This window comes from Octodon degus, unplaced genomic scaffold (genome assembly GCF_000260255.1).
Source record: "Octodon degus isolate 3935 unplaced genomic scaffold, OctDeg1.0 scaffold00002, whole genome shotgun sequence".
Taxonomy (NCBI): Eukaryota; Metazoa; Chordata; class Mammalia; order Rodentia; family Octodontidae; genus Octodon; species Octodon degus.
The window spans coordinates 4,882,982-4,908,275 of NW_004524578.1; the positions used below are offsets into that span (position 1 = coordinate 4,882,982).

General features: G+C 42.0%; 1 protein-coding gene across 2 annotated transcripts in view; it reads left to right on the plus strand.

The window, feature by feature from the left end:
* Cers3 (ceramide synthase 3) overlaps positions 1-25,294 on the plus strand; it is a 127,027-nt gene that overhangs the window by 255 nt on the left and 101,478 nt on the right. The window contains exon 1 of one of the 2 annotated variants that reach the window (XM_004623252.2): positions 11,428-11,611. The exons of the other annotated variant lie outside the window; for it this stretch is intronic. The gene's annotated coding sequence lies outside the window, so the exon portion shown is untranslated. Of the gene's footprint in view, positions 1-11,427; positions 11,612-25,294 lie in introns of those variants that run through there. 2 annotated transcript variants of the gene reach the window in all.

The following is a 25,294-nucleotide window of genomic DNA, read 5'->3' on the forward strand; positions in this document are numbered from 1 at the left end:
CGGCTCGTGCGGCTCGCAGCCCTGCAGGCCGTTGGCTGGGCCTCGGCTGCGGCGCCCGCGGGCTCCGTCGCTGCCTTGTGGGGTGCTCAGCTCCCGCCTGGACAGTAACCCCCATCGTGCGGGAAGCGGGACTGTGGCCCGGCTGCTGCCGAGGCCTCACGCGGGTGTTCGGTGGGGAGCCCCGAGGCGTGGGCTGCGGCCTCGGCTTGAACGTGCGGCCGGGCCCGCAGAACCTTCTAGAAGGCCTTGTGCCTAGGAGGCCCTGCACGTGCGGCGTGTTTATCCTGGTAGAACTAAGTAATCTATATCTAATGTAGTTCATAATAAATACATTTTATATTATATTATATGCAGTATGTAATGAGCGTACATACCTTAACCCATGCCTCTTAAACCGAAGTTCCACAAAACAATATTTACCTATGCTATTTGTGCTGTGTTCTATTGTCTATTCTACTCCAGTCTAGACTCAATTTTAAAAATGTTTGGGCCCATTAACTCCCACAACCAAAAGAGAAAAGAAAATGTCTTCCAGTCAACCGAGATAAAGGGGAAAAAAATTAAGTAGTATGTGAAGCGGTAGAAAGAGTAACTCACTGTAAATTATGCAGAGTATCATCTGTTAACGGATGAATTCTCAAGTGAAAGTATTGCCCTATGTTGTGACTATAAGCAAACAATAACACACCCACCTTTATTTAAAATTCAAGGATATTTGTGAAGGGTCCAGTGTGTACCTAGGAGCCACCAGATTCCTGGGCCCTGGGACTACTTTCTTGCGTGTAGGCATGCTTTGGAAGCCTGAGCCACTCTGGGGTATTCGTCGATTACCACAAACTTTCTTTCATCCCATCAGAAAATGTCTTGGGGCTAGACGTGATAGGCCCTGCGTTTAAGTGGCAGGCCCTAGAAACTCCCATGACCAAAAGAGAAAAGAAAATGTCTTCCAGTCAACCGAGATAAAGGAAAAAAAAATGAAGTAGTATGTGAAGTGGTAGAAAGAGTAACACACTGCCCTGTAAATTATGCAGTATCTATTAATGGATCAGAAAATGCCATTAATGGGTCCAAACATTTTTAAAATTGAGTCTAGCTTGGAGTAGAATAGACAATAGACCACAGCACAAATAGCATAGATAAATATTATTTTGTGGAACTTCGGTTTAAGATACATAGTTTAAGTTATGTACACTCATATTATATACTATATGTAATATTATGATATAAAATGTATTTATTATGAAATACATTAAGTATAGATTACTTATTTCTACCAGGATAAATATGTTACATATGCAGAAAGTGCCTTTGCAGTAGTAGTAGTTGATCTCAAATACTAATTATTCACATGATTGCAACTGTAGTAAAGTCAGATGTTACCTTTGCCCTAGCCCCATATTTTACACTGACTTTGCCTAGTATTGGCATGGTGTGTGTTTGGATGTCTGACCTATCACACGTGTACTGTGATTCATATGTACTGTGAATCATCCCTGATATGTACGGAACGGAATGGCAGAATTGCTCCAGTACCTGAGATCAGTCACTCTTCGGGTTGCTGATTGTAGAAGCCAAGAGCCGTAGTCATCCCTGTTATCATGAGAATGTGCATAAATTATAGGTTTCCGTCCTCCACTGTTGAGCTGTGTGACCGTATGAAGGCCTTTGCTTTACATTGTTCCTGATGAAAGCAAGTAAGGAAGTTTAGTAGCCCAAGAAGTTTCTGGTGTGTTCCAGTTATTTTCTTACGTTGTGGAAGGCTTGGGAGCTGGGTAACAGTATGCTCTTGGGGGTGAGGGGGTTTCTTCAATAAAGTCACATCATTTTTATTTCAGGTTTGGTAAAAGATTTTTTAAAACATTTTGCTTAAAAGCCAGGCATGGTGGCACATGCCTGTAATCCCAGCACTCTGGAGGCTGAGGCAAGAGGATCATTGTGAATTCGAAATCAGTCAGGGCTAGAAAGTGAGCCTAAGGCCAGCCTGAGCTGTATAGCCAGACCCTGTGTCAAAAAGACAATTTTTTTTTAACTTGAAGTACTAAATCTTTATATAATCTTTATATTATTTTTTGTTTTGTATTTTTATCTATTGATCAATTGACTGGTTAATTTTATTTTCAGGATTTAAATAGCTAACACTTAGGACTGTATTTCTAAGAGATAATTTCCCAGTCAGTGTCCCATTTATCTTCTGCTTAATGCAGATGTTTAATTGTCAATGGTTAGTATCCCATTTTGAACATGGGTTTTGCAGGTGGTTTAATATAATCAAGTAAACTATTTTTATTTTTGTGAAACTTGCTGATGACATGTTTTGATAGGAGCTCAATAAATGTGTAAATTAATGAGCATTGTAATTATAAATTGTTGGGCCAGCCAGATAGCTCAGTGGAGTAAAGTGCCTGCTTAGGCAGGCTTGGCGATCAGGGTTTGATCTCTGGGGTGTCGTGCCAGCCCAGCCCCCAGGGCGCACTGAGAAAGCGACTGAGACTGGGCATCATGGCGGGCTCCTGTAATCCCAGTTCTTGGGAGGCTGAAAACAGGAGGATCACTATGAGTCTGATCTGTGTAGTGCAATCCTGTAGACCCTGTATTAAATACATTAAAAAATAATGATAGTAATTATAAATTGTTACTGTTGGTGGTAGTCGTGTAGTGCTGGCAAGCACTGTACCATTGCACTATGATATATTTATCCCCTTTTTAAATTCTACTTTGATACAAAGTCTCACTAATTCCCAGGCTAGCCTCGCCCTCTGATCCTCTTGCCTCAGCCTCTGGAGTGGCTGATTACTGAGGTATGCCACCAGGCCCAGCCTTTTACAGCAATGGAATGAGAGGTGTGCCATTGCACCCAGCTACAAACTATTGATCTCATCATGTGGTGACACAGTAGTTTTTAATATACTGAATGTGTACCTAGTTTGTTTGACGAGAAACTAAATTTTGACAAGTGCGTTTTATGACACAGTGAGGCATTGGTCTGAAAAGAGGTAAGTGAAAAGAAATCATTCCATCCTAAAGAACACTTTGTAGCAGCATTCAGTAGTGTGTGGTCAAGACGGTGAACAGGATGCTTTCTCCTGTTTGAAGGTCTCAGTAGAAGCTGGCGGGAAAAACTTTATACTTTATATTAAAAGTGTGTGACTTTTGGTTCCTATCCTTTGAGCCCTTCTGAGGAAGTGGGCCACTGGTGTCACTGAGTTGCTCTGTGGATTGCCTCCCCCTGAGAGAGATGGTGGCTGTCCCCCTTCAAGCAGTGTTTGCTTTGTCAAGCCATAGGCAAAGCTGCCCACAATAAGTGAAGAGAGAACAGGGACCACATTGGTCTTGTTCATAATGATTTCACTGTTCTTAGACACATAGGAGGCGTTCAGTAAATAGTTGTTGAATGACCGAAAACATCACAGAAGATGGGAGAGCAACAGAAGAAGGCATGAAAGTTTAAAATGGAGGGAGAAGCGTGGGTTGTCATTAGATAAAAGTATGATACTATCCTCAAATAAAAGTAAGTTAGTATGTTCTAGCACACACTGAAAGGCTCCATGCGTTTCTGGGGGGAGACCTGGATCCATATGGCTCAAAGCCTATCAGAGGCAGGTTCATGCCCAAATACAGACACAAGTACACACGCGCGCACACATTTCTGAATCAGTTGTATGCAGAAGCAGTTTGTGCTGTACTAATAAGGAATAGGGCTGCATATGAGATGGAGCTAAGGGTATGATTTGGATAAAAGCATAGGCTCAAGAATGGGAAAGGTTGATTTGAGAGGCACAGTTTCCTAGGGAATATGGGAAGGGCTTAGAAGGAGGAATCAAAGATGCTCCACGAGCCAAGGTCAGAGCGAGGAGGGCCTGGGGCTTCATGGAAGGGACGATTAATATCAGGTATGGTGGAAAATAAGGTGGGGATCACATTTGGGGGGTAGGAAGTAAAGTCATAGAAGTTAATCTAATGTAGCTACTGTCAGAACACTATAACTACCGGACTGGGGGTGGAGCTTGGTGGAGCACTTTCCTTGCCTAGCATGCCTGAGGCAGTGGGCTTGATCCCCAGCACCACAAAAAAAATTAAAGTTTCTAAAAGCCATAAGTTGTGTAGAGAGAAGTAACTTGATGGGGCTGTGCTTTGAGATGTTCAGATAGCAGCAACCAGGAGGGCAGAAAACAGCTTCCTACGATTAGAGTCTGTCTCAGCACCACTTTCAATTACCTTGCAATGATCAGGTCACTCTTGAAGGCTTAGCAGTATAAAGCAGTGGAAGACGGGAAATACATTTGGTTTAGACTCTAGAGACGATCTGGATGTAGGGCCGGTGAGATAGCCCAGTGCACTAAGCGCCTGCTTAAGCCAGTGCAGAGAGCTGGGTTCGATCCCCGGCCCCACATGCCGTGCTGGCCCTGCCCCTAGTTGCACTGAGTCAGCCACTTCTGGGCGTGGTGGTGCATGCCTGTAATCCCAGAACTGGGGAGGCTGAAAACAGGACAATCTGGAAATGATCAAGAGAGACTGCAAGTGTGCTGAACAGCCACAGTCCCACACAAGCCCACGCTGACATCATATCTCCTGCATAGCTCGTGTTCTGTGTAGAAACTAATTCTATCATTAATAAGAAGGCAGAAGATCTAGATAGGTGTCTTGTTCTTAGAAATGATCTTGATACTTAGTCTAGCTTATGTTCTTCACATGTCTTTCATCCCACTTTTGAAAAAAAATAATCTCATCAAAGAATCCATAGACTGAAGAGAGATCCCCATTGTTGAGTGCCTCAGGCTTCCAAGCCGTTCTCCTCAGCTCTTCATTAGCAGGTGGTATGGTCAGTCATGGGCCTGAGAAGGAGAGGACAGAGGTAGATCATAATCTTGACATCAAGGACATTGTCCTTATCTTGTTTCAAGCTTTTTACACAGTATATATGTTGGATGAGTGATGGCTGGCTGAATAATAACCATTTTGTTTCCTTGTTGTCCTGTTCACATATGACATGTTGTTAACATCACAAATGTCTGCCCAGACACTCATCATTCCCCTTCTGGGTCTTCTTACCAGTGCCGCTCTCCTAAGTCCACTCACAGCATACAGAGCATCTGCTAAGATGCCTGGCATAACGTCAGATGAAGAGGTTACAGAGGTTGGTCCTACTGAGCTCTGCTTACAGACTGAGGCAACCTTGGGGCTCATTATTTGGGGTGATGAAAACTTTATCTGCCTGTTTTTTTTTTTTTTAATGTATTTGGTATTGGGTCTACAGGGTCTCACAGATTGGACTCTTAGTGACCCTCTGGTTTTCAGCATCGCAAGTGCTGGGATTACAAGCGTGCACCACCATGCCTAGTCTCAATTGCCGTCTCAGCGTGCCCCAGGGGTGGGGCCAGCATGGTGTGCTGGGGTTGAAACCCTGGTCCCTGCGTCTGCATATGCAGGAACTGGAATCTGCTGAGCTGTCTGGCCGGCCCAATCTACCTGTTCCTATTACTTGTTTTCAGGTGATAGAAATAGTTTTAACTGCTCATTTGAAATCTAGGACTTATGTCTTCATATATGTAGAGCATAATATAGAACATAAAGTGGCAAGTGCCTGAGTCCATCTCCTCAGTTGGGTTTGAGCATAAAAATATATCCACAACATACACACACATACACACACACACACACACACACACACACACAGATGTTTCCTTCTGTATAGTAAGCCTATGAATGCTTTGCTCATCTCTGTAAGGGTGTATTTATATCTGCCTTGCTGGTTAGACTGTGTTTTTACTCTTTAGATTTTTGCTTCTTCAAAAAGTATAATGTGCCTCACACATAGTATGCACCAAATAAACATTTGCAGAATGACTTATTGAGTAAATACTTTGTTCAGAGAAGAGTAATGGGTGTAACTTGGAAACTTTATATAGCCCTTCACCTCAGGAATAAATTGGAGAAATTAGCATGGTGTGGTAACTCACACTTATAATCCCAGCCCTTCGTAGGCTGAGGCAGGAGGATCTTCATTAGTTTAAGGCTAGCCTGGGCTACATAGTGAGTTCAAAACTTGTCTGGATTATATATTGAGACTGTTTCAAATATCCCCCCAAATAAAGTAAAAATAAATTGGAGGAACAAAGTTTAAATGCAAAAGCAAAGTCTCTTACAATGTAAAATAAGAGTAAAAGCTTATAAATGAAATCTGTTAATTGGAGCCTTATCAGAGCCATAGTCATAGTTAACATTTACCTAGAGCTTACTCTGCCAGATATCATTTTAAGGGCTTTTATACACACTAACTTATTTATTGATTTTGCAACTATAAATCATGCTGTTCCTTTCCACGTTTGACAGGTGACAAACCTGAGGGACTGAGAGTTTAAGAATGCCATCAACACCATGAACACTAAGGGGGACAGGGCTTAGCAGCCGACCTTTCAAGCTGGGTTGGAAGCAAGGCAATCTGTCACTGTCACTGAGAGCCACACCTGTGCTAACAGCTGTCTGTGCACATGGCCAATACCATCTGGCAGCTCTCCGTGCAGGTGGTAGGCTGGCTGGCCTTTGGGAGACAGCTGTGTGGAAGTCCTCCTCACGTGGCAGGTGGTCTACCTTGTGTGGAGCAGCACTGCACGCTCCCAGAAGGTGTGCCAGATTGACTCTGTAAGAGCTCTCTGTGTCCACTTCTCAATAAAAGACAGACTTCAGTTTTCCAAGGAGTAATCTTCCCCCTCCCGGGGAGCTTGAAGTAGACCTGGCCACCTTTTCAAGGTGTAGTGGCTGAAGCCTACGATCCCAGCACTTGGGAGGCCAGGGCAGGAGTGTGAGTTTGAAGCCAGCCTACAGCACACAGCATGAGACCTTGTCTCAAACAGAACAAACAAACTGGCCACTGCCGTGACACACAGCACTCTCTTCAGGTTTTAAACGAGCCCAACAGACACTTGAAAAAATAACTAGCTATTGTGGTAGAGAGGGAGAGATGGGCTCATTTATTTTTTATTTATTTATTTATTTTTTGTGGAACCAGGGATTGAACTCAGGCCCTTGCACTTGCCAGGGAAGCGCTTATTCCACTGAGCCATCCTCCCCGGCCCCAATGCGCTCATTTATGCATAGGTACATACGTATGCTCTGCTGACACTGAGAGCTGACCTAGCTCCAGGAATGGTTCCGTGCTGAATAGGCTAGAAATTCTGACCTTTGTGCAGCTTACTTGGGGGACAGACAGACAGTAAACAAATAATAAAATGAACTTAGAAGGAGATAAGGTGGAAAAAGATAAAACAGGAGAGGGAATCAAAGTTTCAGGGGAGGGAGGGGACCTAAGGGACCCAATGTGTGATGCCCATTTGATCATTTAACTCGGGGTGATCTCCTCTTTAGTTTTCTTACTTTTTCACAAAGTGGCCTTGCAAATTAGCCACCAGGCAGCCTTTCAAAACTAGGCCAGGGTAAGCGCGGCAGCTGGGTAGAGTGGGAGGAGGAGAGAGGAAATTCGGCTCCTGTGATCCACCTGGGGATTTGGGAGAATCCTTGTGGAAGATGGTGGTATTTATGTCAAGGAGATGTAGTCTTAACATTCAATTGGTTCAGGTCTTGATCCAGGTATTTTAAAAAGATTTGTTTGTTTTGAGATGGCGTTTTACTGTGTATTCTAAGGTAGGCTTAAATTTGTAGTTTTTGGGGCCAGGGAGATGGCTCAGTGGAATAAGTGCTTCCCTGGCAAGCACAAGGGCCTGAGTTCAATCCCTGGTTCCACCAAAAAAAAAAAAAAAAAAAAAAAAAAAAAAATTGCAGTTTTCCTGGCTCCCCCATAGCTGGGATTTCAGGTATGTACCACATCTGGCTTGATCTGGGGATTTAAAGTTATCAAAAGCTTTGAATGTAGTGGGCAAGTATTTGTGAAGACTTAAACTTGTTTCATTTTATCTCTTAGGAATTTTTCCCACAAAGCTATTGAAGAATACATGGTTGAATAGCATTTCAATTTAAAATTCCTGTCTATGAACAGACTTTAACATTTGAGAAGTCTAAAAGATAAAATTGAATGTTAGAAGGAAAAAAAGTTTGTTGACAGTAAAAGCAAAGAAAATGTGCCAGGCTAGGTTAAGAACAGTATGACCAAGACTGTGTTCATTAAGTTCCTTGAAAGGGATTGTCTTCTGTTGAGAAAGCACTGGTGTGGAGCACATGCCTATAATCCCAGATACGTGGAGGGCTGGGGCAGGGTGTCATAAGTTTGAGACCAAGCTAGGCAACTTAGTCCATGGGGAAAAGGCTCATCAGCCCTTTTATGATGTAGCTTAGCCCTGCATTCAATACCCAGGATTACAAAATGAAATTTGATTAAGGATTGGTTCAAAGCACTGCATGCAGGTTAGACTATCAGAAATTGCGTTGCTCCATGCAGCTGTGCTCCCTTTGCTCTTGTATAATGGAGCTTTTGGCATAATACCTGGTTCTTTTCCTGATGGTGCCCAAAGTCCATGTTCCTGTAATTTGCTCACTGATTTTCCCTTCCAAGTGACTAAGTGGCCTTCTAGAGCCCTTGATTAGGTTTGCCTCTGGCCCTCACTTACCACCTCCCCTACTTCTCTCTTACCCCCTCCCTTACTTTCCTGGGTAAAGGGCACTGGGGAGGTGGGTACTATACGCACGAACTCACTTTTACAACCTTTACTGACAAGCTTGCTCTGTGTACATGTCCCTCCTCCTGCACTTAATATCATTCTTAATTGTCCAAATTTCATTTGTCAGAGATACGTCATTTACTTTCTGCAGTGCAGTGAATTGTTAACATTCTTGAATTGATTTAATGATTTAGTACCTATTAGCAAGGACTTAAGATGTAATCCTGATAGTTAGCTCATAAAATGAGACAGTTAAGTGTTTTCTAGAAGAAAGTGACACCTCCTCATGGTGTTTGCTCCTTCATTAGTCACTCTGGAAGTTCTCTCCTCTTGCTTAGCTATGCACTGATAAATGTATTATAGGGCACAAGACTGAAAGAGAAGAAAAGAACTACTAGTGTTTGGAAGGACACTAGTGTTTGGAGTTTGCTGTCACCTCCTTGGCCTGGAGCTGTCTCTGTGCTCAGCTCATGTCGATCTCAGCTCCCACAGAGGCCTTGCCAGCAAACTCCAGATTGCTGGCCTTCCTGTCCCTAGCACAGATTGTATGATAGCTCATTTTTACAATCGAAGGCGGGATTGCCTCTCCCCAGTGACTCAAGGACTATAGTGGTGAGGGTTAGTGTAGCTTATGGGGGCAGATGCTTAGCAAGCTTTGAATAGCCAGGTACCATGGAAGACCCACCTCAGTACAGGAATAGGACAGCTAGCACCAGGCCGGGAGGTGTTGTGAGGTAGGGCCTAAACAGTAGGAGACCTGAAGGTTGGAACTTGAGAGAGGAGCCCGATTTTCTCAGAGCAGTGCAAATAGAAAGAACAGCTCATTTCAGTACTCTTGAGAGGCTGAGGCAGGATCACAAGTTCAAGCTCAGCCTGGGTTACTTAATGACTTAGTGAGACCCTGTCCCAAAATAAAAAGGGCTGGAGATGTAGTTTAGTGCAAAGGCCTTGAATTCAATCCCCCGTACATTTTTTTTATTTTTCTTTTTTGAAGAATAGCTCACACCAAAGGCACAAAGGCTTCCAACTCGTTTTGCCTGGAATGCAGCAGGTGGGGAAAAGGAGATGCAGTCCTGGAGCCATGGGTTACAACCGCACTGTGTGTCATGCTCTGGAGTTTGGTCTTGGTCCCTTAACAGGAAGGTAGCTGGTACAGGCTTAGCAGCAAGGGATAGACAAATGAAAATAAAGAAAATATTCTCATTAGGAAGATAAGTTAGGGGCAGCTGCAAGAAAGTGGACCAAGGCTGCTGAGAGGAAGCCTGGGGCTGGGCAGCAGTCCCCTGGCCAGGAAGACGGGGCTGGGCTGCTCACTCTCCCCATCTGGTGAAGCAGCTGTGAAAAATTCTGTCCTTCTAGGCAAAGACTTTAAATTCATAGGCTCCTTAATAGAGAAAAGAACCAGTGGAGAGAAAGGCAACTAGGAAAAATTAAATGAGCAGATGTTGAGTGAAAGGGCTTTTATCAGCCCTCCTTTGAAGTAAATTCTTTAGTGAAATAAGAGGAACTTGGAGTTTAAATGGATTTGAAACTGGTGCTTTTTTTTTTTCTTTAACCTTCATCCCATCTCCCTTTTGCTGTTGTCTGTGAACTGATGGGGAAGTGCCTGTCCTCAGCTGAGAGAAGTTAAGGCTATCTCTGAATCAGGCTGTTGGAGGAGCTGGCCTTGCTGCCCCGCCCACAGCACCTTGGTTTGCAAGTGATTCATGAATCAACTTGTTGAAGCTCTCTTCCTTGTCAAGCACCTTTAAATAACCCAAGCCCATAGCTGTTTCATCTTCAGCCAGAGAAAGTGAGAACGGCCCCGAGACGGCTAGCACCTCACGTTTGCCCTAGAAGATGTAGACACTGGCTTGCTGGGATTTGAAACTGAAGCACTTCCAGCAGGCTGTGTTTATTTCCTGATAATAATATACTGGTCTTTCTTAGTGATGATTGATTTTTGGGACTTAAACCAAAATAAAAACAAGTTACATATAATTTTTTCTAAAAATGTCAGGCTATTTTTTGTTACATAGTTTTAGTAGTAGTAGTAGTCATATTGGGGAATGAACTCAGGGCCTTGTGCTTGCCAGGCAGACGCTTATGCTGCTGAGCTATATCCCCAGCTCTTTGTTACATAGTTTTAAAAAGGTTTTTTTTCTTGTTTGTTTGTTTGTTTGTTTATTTACTGGGAAAGATAGAAATCACATTGGGTATCTCTCTCTCTTTTTCTTTATTTTTAAATGTATTTGGTAGAGGATCTCACTATATGGTTTGGACTCGTACTGATCGTACTGTTGTCAGCTTCCCCAGCCCTGGGATTACAGGTGTGTGCCACTATGCCCAGGCTCAGGGGCAGGACCTGCATGACATGTGGTGCCAGAGATTGAACCCTGGTCCCTGTGCTTGGCTAAGCAGGCACTTAGTCTGCTGAGCTATCTCCCTGGCCTGGACTTATGCCTCATAATGGATGAGTTTTGTGGTGTGGTAGTGGTGAACGTGGTGAGCTGGTTAGCAAAACACCCCCCCCCCCCCAGTATTCTTTACCTCTAGAGAGTACTTAGAGCTGTCAAACCAGCTCCTAGCAGAGTGCAGGGTTTTCAGCAGTATTTCAAGTTTCTGGCCAGTGCGTAAGCCTCTTCCTTTAAAACAGCAAGATCATCCTGTTCAGCAGTTGACTAATGACTGTGCATCAGAATGCAACAACCGTGAGGCAGTAGAAGCTGTTGTAATTCAAGTCTGCCGAACTCCAGTTTTCTCCTCCTCAAGTGGTGAAACAGGAAGTAACATCCCATCAGGAAGAACCTGAAAGTGCATCCAGTAGCTTTGCCTTACGTCACAGTTTGCCTTCAGAAATCTTGACTTGCAACTTTCCAGGGTGGGTCTGTGAGAGAATTTCAAAACGTACATAGATGAGACATGTTGCTCCCGAGAACAAAGCTGACCACAACACCGGAGACTTCGCTCTGAGTACTCTTCACAAGCAAGGAGCATCTTCTGGAGACTGACATTTCGGAAAGGTAGGTGCCAGCTCACCGACGGTGTGCATTCATACTGGAGAAATGACAAGCAGGTTGGCCTTGGTCTCCGCTCTGTGTGTGTACATAGGACGGGGTGTGTGTGTTGCGGGGAGAGAGAGACACAGACAGAGAGACGGAGACAAAGAGAGATAGAGTGAGAGACAGAGACAGACACAGAAACAGAGAAATGGAGACAGAGTGAGAGACAGAGACAAAGACACAGACAGAAAAACAGAGAGACAGAGATAGAGACAGACAGAGACAGAGAGAGGCAGAAGAGAGGAGAGAAACAGACTGAGAATGACAGAGACAGACACAGAGACAGAAGAGAGAGAGCGAGCGAGCGAGCAAGAGAGAGAGAGGGAGGGAGAGAGAGGGAGGAGAGAGGCAGAGAGGACATGATGAAAATCCCGCTGCTTGAAGAGCATTGCCTACAGCCTGTCGACTAGTGGAGAGCAGCGCTCCATCTGAATGTGCGCTTCTGGCCTGTCTGATGTGCTCCTGGGCTAGTTGAGGCTGATTGATTGAAGGAATGGGGAAAGCCCAGAGGAGGCTGAACGCTCAGCACAGCTTGGTTTATCAGAAAAGCCTGACGCCAGTGCAGCGCTGAAGTGCGAAAGCTGACCCCAGATTTTGGTTGGGAGGCAGCCCAAGGGCACTTCAGAGCTCTTCACAGTGCCTTCGGGTCACAGTGCCTAGGACTGCCTCACCTCGCTGTGACGGAATTTCCTAGCTGGTCCTCACTTGAGAGGTGTAGTGCGCTGTGTCATGCCAGAAGAATGAACTGCTCAGCTTAAAACTGTCAGCTTTGCGTGGAGTCAAAGCACAACTTCATTTTTTCTGGATCAGGCAAATGTTTTATTTTTAGTTTTTTTTTCTGAAAATCTTTACATGGAGCTGGGAAAAGAAACCTTTGGGGTGCCCCTGATGATGAATAGTAATTTATTTCATTGTTGATAGTATTTCATGGCTTTCACTGTCAGACCTGAGTTGAAAATGTTAAACTTTACCTTTTCACTTCTGCCCCCACGTCCGCTACCTCTTAGCAGGGATTTCCTCTTATAATTTCATTAGTAGAATTGTTGACTGGAGAGAGAGAAAAGGTATACACTCACCTGGGTAACAATTGTGTGGTCCTTTCATTAAAATATTCATGTCTTTTAATAAAATATCAAATTAATTTATATAAGTTTGAAGATAATTCTGGGTTAATAATTTACTTTTACTATTTATAATACACATTATGATATTTAGTTATAACCCACATTTATTAGTCCTTATTGTGTCTGTATGTACTTTCGTTTAATTCAGAGAGATGGGTCTTACAATGTGCCGTTTGCAGATGGATGAGTTTAGATTTAGTGAGCTTTAGTGGTGGCATAGCAGGGAAGTGAGAATTTAAACTTCACTGCCCTTTTACATACTGATTGAGCTTCTTTCATTCTTACCCTGTTTCATCAGTCCCCGGTGTCCTTGTCGTGTGGAGGACTTTCTGAATCTAGCTCCGTATTCAACTTTATAATAAAAGTGCCAAAGTCAGCCGTGATTCCCTTCCACTGTTGGATGTGGTACGTGGTGGGAGAAGGTGGACTAGAAAGACAGATTGGAGTGTGAATTGCCACTTCCTGCTGCTCCTGTGAGCGAGGCGAGTTAGGCTTAGTATTCTTCATTTGTAAGTCAGTTATTATAACATCCCAGCACATAGGGTTTCGTAGTTATGAGGAATAAAAACCAAGGTACGCTGAATGTCTTCCACCTTATCCAACAAATGACAGGCTCAGATAACCAGTGTCCTTTTCTGCATTTCGATGCGCATATCTTGATGCACCAGATACTGTTCTAGGCACAGGAATGTAAGCAGGGAACAAGACTGCCATGTCCTTCCTCATGGAAGGCAATGTCCCTTGCTACTCTGGCATTACATCAGAGTGGGGTTTGTTCTGGAAATCACTGTGGTCACTGAAATCCTTCTTTGTGGAGCTGATCCCCAAACCACAAGAGTCAGACAAAACAAAAAACCCAAAACCCAAGGACATCGCGTCTTTCTTTTCTAAAAGTTAGTTTGAAGTGCTAAGTGTTGTAGAGTGACAGATCAGGAAAGATAATACTTTTAAATACACACGCACACAGGCATACACATGTGTACGTGCACACACACACACACACACACACACGAGTTTCCCCTGGTCTCCAGAGTCATAGCAAAAGTGTAGCCAGGAGCTCATGGAAGGCACACGCCAGGAGGGTGGTGGCAGCGCCTGGATGTCACTTGCTCAGAGCAGAGGCTGTATAACAGCCAGCTACTCAGCTCGGCACCATCCACATGACAGCCTGGGGCTTCCTAGGGCCTCTGGAATGTGCCTTGAGGGACCTGACCCAAGCATGGGCCCAGAGGTAGGGGATAGTGTGTGTGTATGTATATTTTTAAAGATTGATTTAGGAGGAGAGTGTTTGACCTATTTATTGGCAAAAAGCCTGGAGTCAAGCTCATTGAGTGGATCAGTTGACATCAAGAATATTGTTTTCAACAGATTGTTCCTGGCTTTGAATCTTTTTTTTCTTTAATATACTTAGTACAGGGTCCATAGGGTCTTGCTACATAGATCAGACTCATAGTGATCCTCCTGTTTTTAGCCTCCCAAGTGCTGGGATTACAGGCGTACGACACCACGCCCAGTCTCAATCGCTGTCTCAGCACACCTGGGGTTGGGGCTGGCACGACACCCCAGGTATCAAACCCTGGCCCATGTGCTCTGCCTAAGCAGGCACTTTAGTCCGCTGAGCTATCTGGCCGGGCCCTGGCTTTGAATCTTGAGGAAATGCAGATCACAGCTGAGAAGCAGAAGAGAGGAATACACAGAAACTCCCTCTAGACTCTAATGTGGTTATATTATTATTCTTCTGGGAACACCTGTGCCCTCAATGCACTGACCTTTTTTTTATACAGTCCAAATCAAAATGTGTTTAAATTTAAAAGATTTATTATAGAAAAATACACATTGCCATTAATTTTCTTCCCTTTATCCCATCATTCTTGCCACTTTATTTTATTTTGTTTTTATTACTACCCATTTTATTAGTACAGTCTTATTAGTACATGCTTATTAGTACATGTTTATTTTTATTGGTACGTGTTTTATTAGTAAATTTTACTTCTATTAGTAGGTTTATTGTGGGGGGCTGTCCATGAAGTTCCCCTTCTGCCCCGTCTCTTAGGCCCTTCCTATTTGCCAAAGCTCCATCTGCCTATTTCCTGTCATCTGTGTTTTATTTTGTTCTTTAATTTATTTATACTTTGAGTTTCTCAGATGGGAATCATATGATTTTTTTCAGCATATATATATGTATATATATATGGCTGGGGAGATAGCTCAGTAGCATAAGTGCCTGCCTGGCAAACGCAGTGTCCCGAGTTCAATCCCCCATACCACAATATAGATAGATAGATAGATAGATAGATAGATAGATAGATAGATATAGATATATAGATATAAAATATCTATCTCCTTACAATTTCTCCTTAATGAGGGCAGCATAAATTAAGCTAAAACCTTAGTAAAATAAATAAGCTGGCATATATGTGTAAAATTCCAATTACCAAGTAAGTAAAGTTAAGAATCTTTGACCTTTCACATACTGTCACAGCCCAAGTTTTCCACGGGTCTTTTTCCTGATGGTGCAGACAGGTGAAATTGTGAATGGCGTCATGATCACTGTGTCCTGAAACTGCAGTTGTTTCCAGAGTGCGCTCTTCCCCTATGCTGAAGTCTGAGAAGAGCCACTCACAGACGGAAGCTGTCTCTGACACTGGAGGGTTGGCTGGAGTCGGCTTGAGGCAGGTGCCACCTTTCCTAGGAATTGTAAATTTCTGTCTGTGTCTTCCTGTTGCTCAAATATAAAAGTATTTTGATAACTATTTCTTTTTTATTTGTTTGGCTTACCTGTCCCTGAAAAGTCTGTAGAGAGCTTGTGCTGATTATACAAGTTTGAATAAGATGGAAAGTTTCCTTTGTATTGTTTCCTGAGTGAAGTCTTTGTTTTTGTTTTGTGGTGCTGGACCAGAATCCAGGGCCTCGCACATGGTAAGCATGTGCAGTACCGCGGAGGGACACCCTTGGTCACACTGAACTACCGTTTCGGGAAATGCCTTGTAGCTAAGCTGTTTGGTCCAAATCCCCCAGTTTCGCTGCTAAATAATTTAAAAATTCTTACGTGCTAATCCATTTACTACCCTGTGGAATACTGTATGCCGGAGCAAGGCCTGTTTTTTTATCTTGATTCCTTTGCCAGACATATTTTTATAAATTTAACTTTATTGGCAGATTTTTGATACATATTTAAAATTTTGAATATACTTTTCCTTTATGTATTTGGTACAGGGTCTCACTGTCAGCTTGGACTTGCAGTAATCCTCATGTTTTCAGCCTCCCCAGCACTGGGATTACAGGTGTGCACCACCACACTGGGTCTTGGTGGCTGGCTCAGTGAGCTGGGGGGTGGGACCGGTGAAGCATGTAGTGCTGGGGATCAAACCTCGGCCTCTGTGCTTGCCTAAGCAGGTGCTTAGTCCACTGAGCTGTCTCGCCAGCCAACATTTATTATATATTTTAATATACATTGATATATCACATTTATCATAGGGGATTTGTACTTGTACACAATATATCATAATTTCCCCCATTCCCCTCCCTTCATTCTTTCTTCCACTCCTTAGTTACAAAAGTTTTGTTTCTATTTCTTCCTTCATTGTTTTTTCTTTTCCCTCCTTCTTTTCTCTCTCCCCCCTCCTTGTTCTCCTTTACATTTGAATATTTTCTTTCTTCTTCCCAGTATCATTAATTGTGCTCTTTATTTAACTTTTCAGTTTCACAAGAGAAATGCTGCTGCAATTCTTAAAATGCCTATGTCTGAGTACGGTCTCAAGTTGTATCCATTTACCAAAAATGTCACAAGCTTACCCTGCTTTCTGACAGAGTAGTACTCTATTGCATGTAAAAACTACATTTTATTTATCCATTTATCTGTTGATGACCATCTGGGCTATTTCCAAGATTTAGCTATTACAAATTGTGCTGCTTTAAACATGCTTATTAATATATTGCTGTGGCATGGTTTTTTTTTTGTTTTGTTTTGTTTTTATTTTTATTTTTTTTTAAATTGGTAGGACAGTTTCAATAATTAACACACTCCATACATTCTTCTTAGTGGTTAATTGCTGTATAAGATGCGGACCTGACATCCTATTTACAAACACCATCAGAACAAATCTTTCTGTTCATTAAGAGAATGTAACTATATATCTATCCCAACCACTCTGAATACACAGATTTTTTTTTTAACTCAAAGAAGGGGAATAGCTAGGTGAAATGGAAGCTCTAGTTGTAGTTGGTTTGTTTTTTTTAATGCATCTCTATAATTATTTCCCAGTTGCTTATACTGAGTTACACACCCAACAACAGTGGAGAAGGGTTCCTTTTGTTCCACAGTCCTGCCAGCATTTGTTATTGTCTGATTTCTTGATGATAGCTATTCTTTTTGAAGTGAAATGGAATCTCAGTGTTGTTTGAATTTGAATTTCTCAGATGACCAGTGATATTGAAACATTTTTTCATGTGTTTATTTGCTGTTTGTACGTATTAATCTGAGAAGTGTGTATTCATCTCAGATGCCTATTTTTGGATTGGGTATTTAAATTTGGGGGTCTTTTTTTGAGTTCTTTATATAGTATAGATGTTAGTCCTTTGGAAGATATATTTTTTCTGGATAATTGATAAATGTTTGTTTAGCCTGATGCTACAGGTTGAACAATAAACTAATCACTTTGAGATTCAAGCAAAAATTCTGACAGCAGTTTTTTTTTCAGTAATGAAAATTACTTGACTTTAATAACTAATTAAATTGGCTTGAATTTCTCTCTTCAATGATTTTTTTCTGATTTATAATCCAAATTTTAAAAGTATGCAGTATACTGATGTGCAAAAACTTAAATTTTATCGATTAGTAATTTTTATTTATAATGTGCATATCCCAGGACCACTGCCAAACTCTACTGAGGGTCAAAGTTGCAGGGTCTCATAATGAGCCTCTTCCATTCCATAGCTATAACTGGCTTTACCTACCTTATTTTCTAAGAGAGTTCAGCTTTGTGTGGAATTCTGGCCTAGGACCAATCATGTATGAGAAACTTTGTGGAGCCTCTAGATTATGAGTGTAAATATGCAAATTAGAGTCCCTGAGCGTTTGCTGCATAAATCACCCTATTGCCAGGCATAGTAGTCCCAGCATCAAGAGGCCAAGGCAGGAAAATTGCTGGGAGTTCAAGGACAGCCTAGGATGCATAGTGAGTTCAAGGACAGCCTCAATTACATAGTGAGACCCCGTCTCAAAAACATACATACATTATTGAGGTGGTCTTCAAAATTTTTGATCATTGCTGGGAGTACAAAGTACTTTTCAGATCTCACTTTAGAAAACACACATGTACACATCTACAAAATTTCCTAAAATAATTCTACAAAAAGTGCTTGGCATATATTGATATTTTTTATTTCACTCTCTCCTACTCTGTATAATTTCTGTTCATGCTACTAAGTAATTTGATTAATAACTGGAAATGATTCTTAATACTTGATGAAAATAAAAATCAGAGAACTTTTAAAAATACTAAAGGCACAGATACAATAAAGTAATGGAGTCGCCTCTAGCTTTTGGGACTCTTAATTTTTGATTGATACAGATCTAAATATTAATCTATATATATGACAGGTAAGACACACTGTCTGATATGCAGCCACTAACTGAATTGGTTACTGAGTCCCCAAAATGTAAATGGTCTAGTGTCTGGAATATAAAACACAGCATACTTTTAAAACTTACCACTATAAAGAAGACAAAATATCTCAATAATTTATATCTTGGTTACACACTAAATTATAGTGTTTCAGATATATTGGGCTTAAATAGTTAAAATTAATTTTACTACTTTTACTTTTAAAAGTATAGCTACTGAGGAATTTAAAATTACATACGAAATAGCCACTTGCATTTCTAGAACAGCGTTGTTCTAGTTGATAAAGTAGAATATATTCATGACTTTGAGAGAAGCAAGTTCTTGAACAAGATATAAAAGTGGTAAATTGATGAAAATAACTATTGGACTATATTAAAATTAGGAACTTGTGTTTCTCCAAGAATACCATTAAAAATTAAGGTGCAAAGGAAGAGGAGACATCTGCCGTTCTTGTAAGCATCAAGGAATCATATCCAAGCATAAACAAGTGAATTTGAAAGGTTGATACAGTAGAAAAGTGGGCCAAAATCAAGCAGTTATTTCACAGAAGAACATATTCAAGTGAATAAAAAAAGATAAAAGAAACATTTTCAGCCTTATTAGCTATCAGAGAAATACAAATGAAAACTGCAATAAAGTACCACTACTTACCCACTAGGAAGGCTATTACAACACAAGTAGTGTATCAGTAAGGACATTAAATAGCCAGAACTCTCAAAGCTCTTGTGGGAGGAGTATAAATTAACATAGTACCTTTAGAAGACTGTTAAAAAAGAATCAAGTTATATCATGTACAGGTATAAATTCACTAAGATGAATGTAATCTTTATGTATACCTAAGATATATCAATAAATTTAATAAAAATACCTTTTAAATCTGAATATATATTTGACTTATGACTTGGCATTTCTGCTCCTACATATATGCTCTATGGAAATGTATACATATGTTTACTTGGTTTGCTTAAGAATGGTCCTAGATAGTGGCATTAATGGTGACAACCTCACACTCACAATGACCCAAATTTTCTTATATAATGGGGTGGAGAAACAGATTGTGGTAAATTACATGGTGAACTTTTGAACACCAATGAAAGATGAGCCAAGTTTTACATGCAGCAACATGACTGTATGCCAGCCCTAAAGGTCGAATGAAAGAACCTGGATGCCAAGGAATGCATTCAGTATGATTTAATTAATATGCAGTTCAAGACCGGGCAGTGTTAACCCATGATGTTGGAATTTGTGATTGGGTAGTTTAAGATGGTAGGGTAGCGGGTGGAGGAACAGAGGGAAGATCTGGGGTGCTTTTAAACGTGCATGGTATTTCTTACTCAACAATAACAATTCTGATGCCAGGACTGTACCTTCAGAAATCTTGAGTTGATTGGTCTGAATAAGGGGAGAAGTGGCTTAACAATGTGTCCCAGTTAACTCACATGTTGGAGCATAGCTAGGAATATTAATTTTTGTTTTCTTTTTATGTAGGGATGTGATAGACATATGCATGTATGTGTGTATCTATGCACACTTACGTGCTCACACCCCCCCCACATACATATATCTGTGTGAATCTTGAGTTTCTTGTATAAAGCTACCATAGAGTCTCAAGAAAATTATCATTATTTACATTTTATTTTATTTTGTTCATTGTTTTTTGTTAGCTGTAATCTTGAAAAATCACATCTGTGACTCAGAAGCTGTTATATGGTATTGTTTTTCAGGTTCTGGGAAGGAGTGGTATTTGGGCAAAACAACTAGCATACTGTTCTCTGGGAAGTACTGTCAATTCACATTCTTTCTTCTGAAAGGGGAGCTCTAGGGGAAATGTTTTGCTGCTCTGATGTACGGTTCACCCACCCCACAGACACACGCCCCCACTGCTGGCAGCCCCGCGCTCCCTGGTACATCTGTTGTAAGGCAGATGGAGCTGCTGGCCATGAGCAGCAGCCGCCACTTTCCCACTTCTAGAGAGGAACCTTCAAACCTATGTTTCTTCAAAGCTCAAAAAGTTATAATCAATATTAATCATTTGTGGAGTGGAGAACCATTCGAAAATGTTGATGGGACACAAGCATACTCCGGTGACTGCAGAGGAGTCACATTCTCACACATGGTGCATGTTTGTGTCTGCTTCTCTTTCACCTTGAGCAAGACCTTTGGCCCCTCTAAACTCATTTTAATGTACAAATAGTGACTTCTGCTCTGAGAAATAAATGAGTGAGCGTTGTGGATGAAATATTGTGATCTGTGATATGCTGTTTAGTTGTTATAATTTTAATCATCTCATGTAATTTTTGTAATAGTCTATGAGAATGTTGTATTATTCTTCTCATCTATCAGTTGTAAAGCCAGAGATCAGTGCCATTAAGCGTCTGAATTACATCTTGTCTTTTTCTGTGTGTGTGTGGCTGGCTCAGCCCACAGGGCCAGCATGGCATGTGGTGCCGGGGATTGAACCGTGGTCTCTGAGCTTGCCTAAGCTTGTGTAGGGAAGCACTTTAGACTGCTGAGCTGTCTCACTAGACCTGAATTGCACCTTACACTTTGCCCTGAACCAACTGTCCTTGGCTTACACAGGGCTTTGTGCTGCCTCCTACTCTCTCACACTCCCAGCACAACCACTTAATTTCTAGTGGGACAGAAGAGTTCTGATGGAAGGGCTTTATGTCTTATGCAGCACAGCACTTTTAGGGGATGTGCTTCTAAAGTTTTTTAGAGTTCTGATAAACTACAGAACCACTCAGTCACAAATGTTTTCCCTGCCTGCTTTCTAGTGGAAGCAGGAATAAATAGTGAAGAGAGAGCTTGTTGCGGCTGCAACACCTTAATTTCTACTACTCAGGAAGTTTTGTTTTTTCTGGAAAGGAGTGGCTCAGTAGGCCTGGAAAGTTCTAATGGAGTGAGGACCAGAGGGTGGCTTCTAGGACAGATCCCCAGCAAGTGGAGACCGCCTTCCTACACCCATGAGAGAAGGATTCTGCTAATAATCTGAATGAGCCAAAGTCATTTTAGAATTGCCATGGAGTATATAAATGACGCTCCTCCTGTATCTTCAGGCTCCTTGAGCTTCCACCAAACAGCAGCCACCTAGCAGTGCAGCACAGTGCAGCGCAGCGCAGGCTGAGATCTCAATACGTAATGGTAGATGAGTAACATTTCCAGCCCCATGAACCAACAGGAAGACTCAGTTGCTGAAAGACAGCCTCACTTAGCAGGGAAACAAGGCAGTTCCAGGCGCTTTGTCCTGAGGTAAGGGCCTCACTTACTGAGGCTGACCTAGACAGGGAGGCTCTTGGTGTGTTTTCTAGGAATCTCCTGAGGCTTACAGTAATGTCTTTGTTTTCACTTTAGATAGCACTTACCCATAAGATATTTGCAGCTAAGTGTCTATTGCATTTTTCTTTTGTTTGCTTTCTTTCAGAGAATTCATTTAGTTTAGATGGAGCTAATGGCTTTGAAACAAATATAAATTCCACTAACGTGAATAATTTGCAAGACCTCTGAACCCTGAATCCCCTTCTATAGCCCCCGAAGCTGGCACCTCGTAGACTTGGTGTGTCAGTTCATCTCCAGTTTTGTTAGCTCTCTTTTCTCTCTTTCAAACCTGAGGACACTGGATCACAGCAGTGCTTCTGTGGACTCTATATTGGCAGAAAATTGCAAGGACGTTTGATTGTGTTAATTAATTTTTGGTACTGTTGATCAAATCCAAGGCCTCTACATGGTGAGCATACAGGCTGTCATTGCCCAGGAAGAAATTTTAGAAAGAAATTATAGGAGGCCGGGGAGATTCGTGCCAGCAGTGTAAGTGCCTGCCTGACAAGCACAAGCTCCTGGTGCTGCAGAAGAGAAAAGGAAAAGAAAGGAGAAAAAATTATAGGAACCCATGGACTCCAAATCAGGATCAGTGGAGGGCTAAATCCCACTGGCATGTGCTTGGCTACCCCCCCCCCAGGGGAAAGATGTTGGTGATATGCCAGGCTCGGCACTGAGCTAAGAACTCTGTATTTGGGATACAGTAGTCCCTCACTAATTCACGGCTTGACTTTTGTGAACTTAACAGTTTTTTGGGCTTTCAAAAAATATTAATCTAAATTATTTATTGGGGATTTTTCAATATATCACGGGATTTTGTGGTAGCGTAGAGTACTGCATCCGTATTTATATGGATAATATTTATGGTTTTAATGAATTTGGCCTAAAATTTTTTAAATATATAAAAGTATATTAAAAATGTTAATTCTGATATAACGTGACTACTTCACTGATTCTCACTTATTGCAGGGTGGGGAGGAGCTCTGGAACATAACCTCCATGCTAAGTGAGGGACCCCCGTGTTCTCTCATTCATTCCGCAGATTTTGATAATAGGCATCAGAGAGGTGAAATGGAAGTTATGAAAATGTATTTTGGTGAAATTTAGGAAACTCTTTTTGAGAAAAAAAAGTATTTGAAAAGTCTAGAATCATAGGGAAAATTTTAAGGACTGTTTCACCCTTAAATAATATGTTCCCACATGTTTTTTGTCTGACACCTTTGCAAGCAAAGTAGCTCTAAACTTAAAGCCATAGATTTGACCATCAATTCAAAATAGATTTATTGACTAAATACAATTTATGTGCTGCACAGTATTTCAGACTCCAAAGATCAACCTAAAAACACTTGTATCTGTATATTAATGTATGCAGCAGTTTCTCTCTCCTGCCTTGTAGCTACTTAAAATCTGGAGTATTATAGTTCACACCCACCTCCTCCCCAAGAGGATTCTGGCTTGGATGGGAACTGGACAGAAATGACTAGTTTCTTTCAGTTCTGGTCTTCTCACTTACTCTTCCTGGTAAATAAGTAGCAAGGACTAGATGGCCGCTGACAGGAGCAGCTGCCTGCCACGGAAGATAAGCGAGTAGCCTTCCCCCCAATTGCTAAGAGGAAAGCCGGGGTTCTAACAGTGCCATTCTCCAGTTGATGCTGGCAAGCTTCGGCTAGAGGAAGCCCTCCTTTTTATTATTCTGACTTGCCTAATGATTTCAAGAGTCCCAAGAAGAAGCGGCCGAGGCTGGGTAGCTGAGGCAGCTTGTTTCACCCCCTCTCTGAGTCCCTGCCCTCTGTCATAGGTGATCACACCCACCACACCACACCCTTAACTGGAGGTGACTAGAATCTTTGTCATTTTATTCTTTTCCAGGGATTGCTTCACTCTTTGTTGGGGAGCAGGTTGTGCAACAGAAAACCCTACCTTTGAGCATTACACAAACTTAACATTTTGAAATATTAAAATTGGAAAATTGCTTCAAGAGTGTACCTCTCTAACCCCATCGCTTCCCTAAAAGTGACGCATCTTCCCCTGTATCTGTGGGTCAAACCTGAATTCCAGATTCCTACTTGATCCAGGTGTAGCCTCACACCTTTCTCTGTGTTTTCTATTTCATTGAATGATGCCTTTGATCACACTGCCAAAGCAAGTTCTATGATGTGAAGGCACCATTCTCACTGAGGAAGTGAGTTACCCCGCACTCTTTCACTGTTGCTGGCCTGTGTGTTTTCATCTTTTGCTTCTTCTTCTTCAGTTGTCATCTATACAGTGGCCTTGCTGATCACCCTTTCCTAGCAGCATGAAGTGATGCTGAAGTACCCTTGAGCAGCACATGGGAGGGCTCTGCGCACACTAAGCCAATCTCTGAGTCCTTCACAGGACTGGGTGCTGTGCTTTAGGTCCTCTGTGAGTCACTGGCACCAGGTCTCCGGCTCCTTTGCTTCTGCCTGGACTTACTCTTGACCTGGGAAAGTGAGGTGTGACACATCAGGCGAGGGAGGAGAGTTTGCTGGAAGGAACTCCTAAAGAGGAGGGCAATATGTGCTAGCAATGCAGAGGAAGTGCTGACATGACCTAATTGGGCTGCAACACCTTGACATTGTGACACCACTGCTTGGTAACCTAGACACTCCTTGTCATTTTAGTGTCCTAACGGTAACAGGAAAAAAACAGTAAGGTGGGGAGGAAGGTTCTGTCTTCAAAGGCAAAATATTGATGTTGTGGAGCTTTTACCCCTAAGAGTCTCAGTCATCTTGAATCCCTTTTTTTAGAACGCTAATATTTGCATTCTCCTGAGACTTACTGTCTTGTAGCTTGCTTTCACATCCTTTGGATCCTGTCATCTCTGTTTCCCTGCAAGTTCTTATTCGTGTTACCAGGCTAAGGAAATTCCCTGGCGCGATTGCTTCCCTCAGTCCACAGTGGGGCTTTGGCGTCAGCTCTGTGTCCAGTTAGTAGTAGGGACAGGGTTAGACCAGGGGGTCAGGACAGGCGAGGAGACCTGAAGAAGAATGTCCTGGAGGAGCTGCCCCTCAAAGCTCCATGCTCTTCCTTGTCTAGACTTGGAAGTCAGTTATGGGTGGATCTCAAGGGTTTGTCTTCCTACTAAGAAAACACTTTCTATTTTCTCTCAAATTGTTAAAATAAAAGATTCCTGTAGTTAAGTGTTTCTGTGTACAAAAATGTGATGTTTTATGTAGATAGTAATTGGCTTACTTCAAATCAGTTGCTTACATATATGAAACATTTATTTTTCAAAATTGATCTCTTAAAAATATTAATGAGGAGTCAGGGAGATAGCTCAGCAGTCTAAGCGCCTGCCGGGCAAGTGCAAGGACCCAAGTTCAACCCCTGGCACCACATGCCATGCTGGCCCTGGATGTGGTGGTGCACACCTATAATCCCAGTGCTGGGGGGACAGAAAGGAGAATCACTATGAATCTGAGCTGCATACTGAGACCCTGTAGCAAATCAATCAATCAATAAATAGATTTTTTTTTAATATTGAGAAATAAATCACTTTACTAATAAATTATAGTCAGCAAGAAATAGATCTATGTTGGAGAAAGCACTGTGTG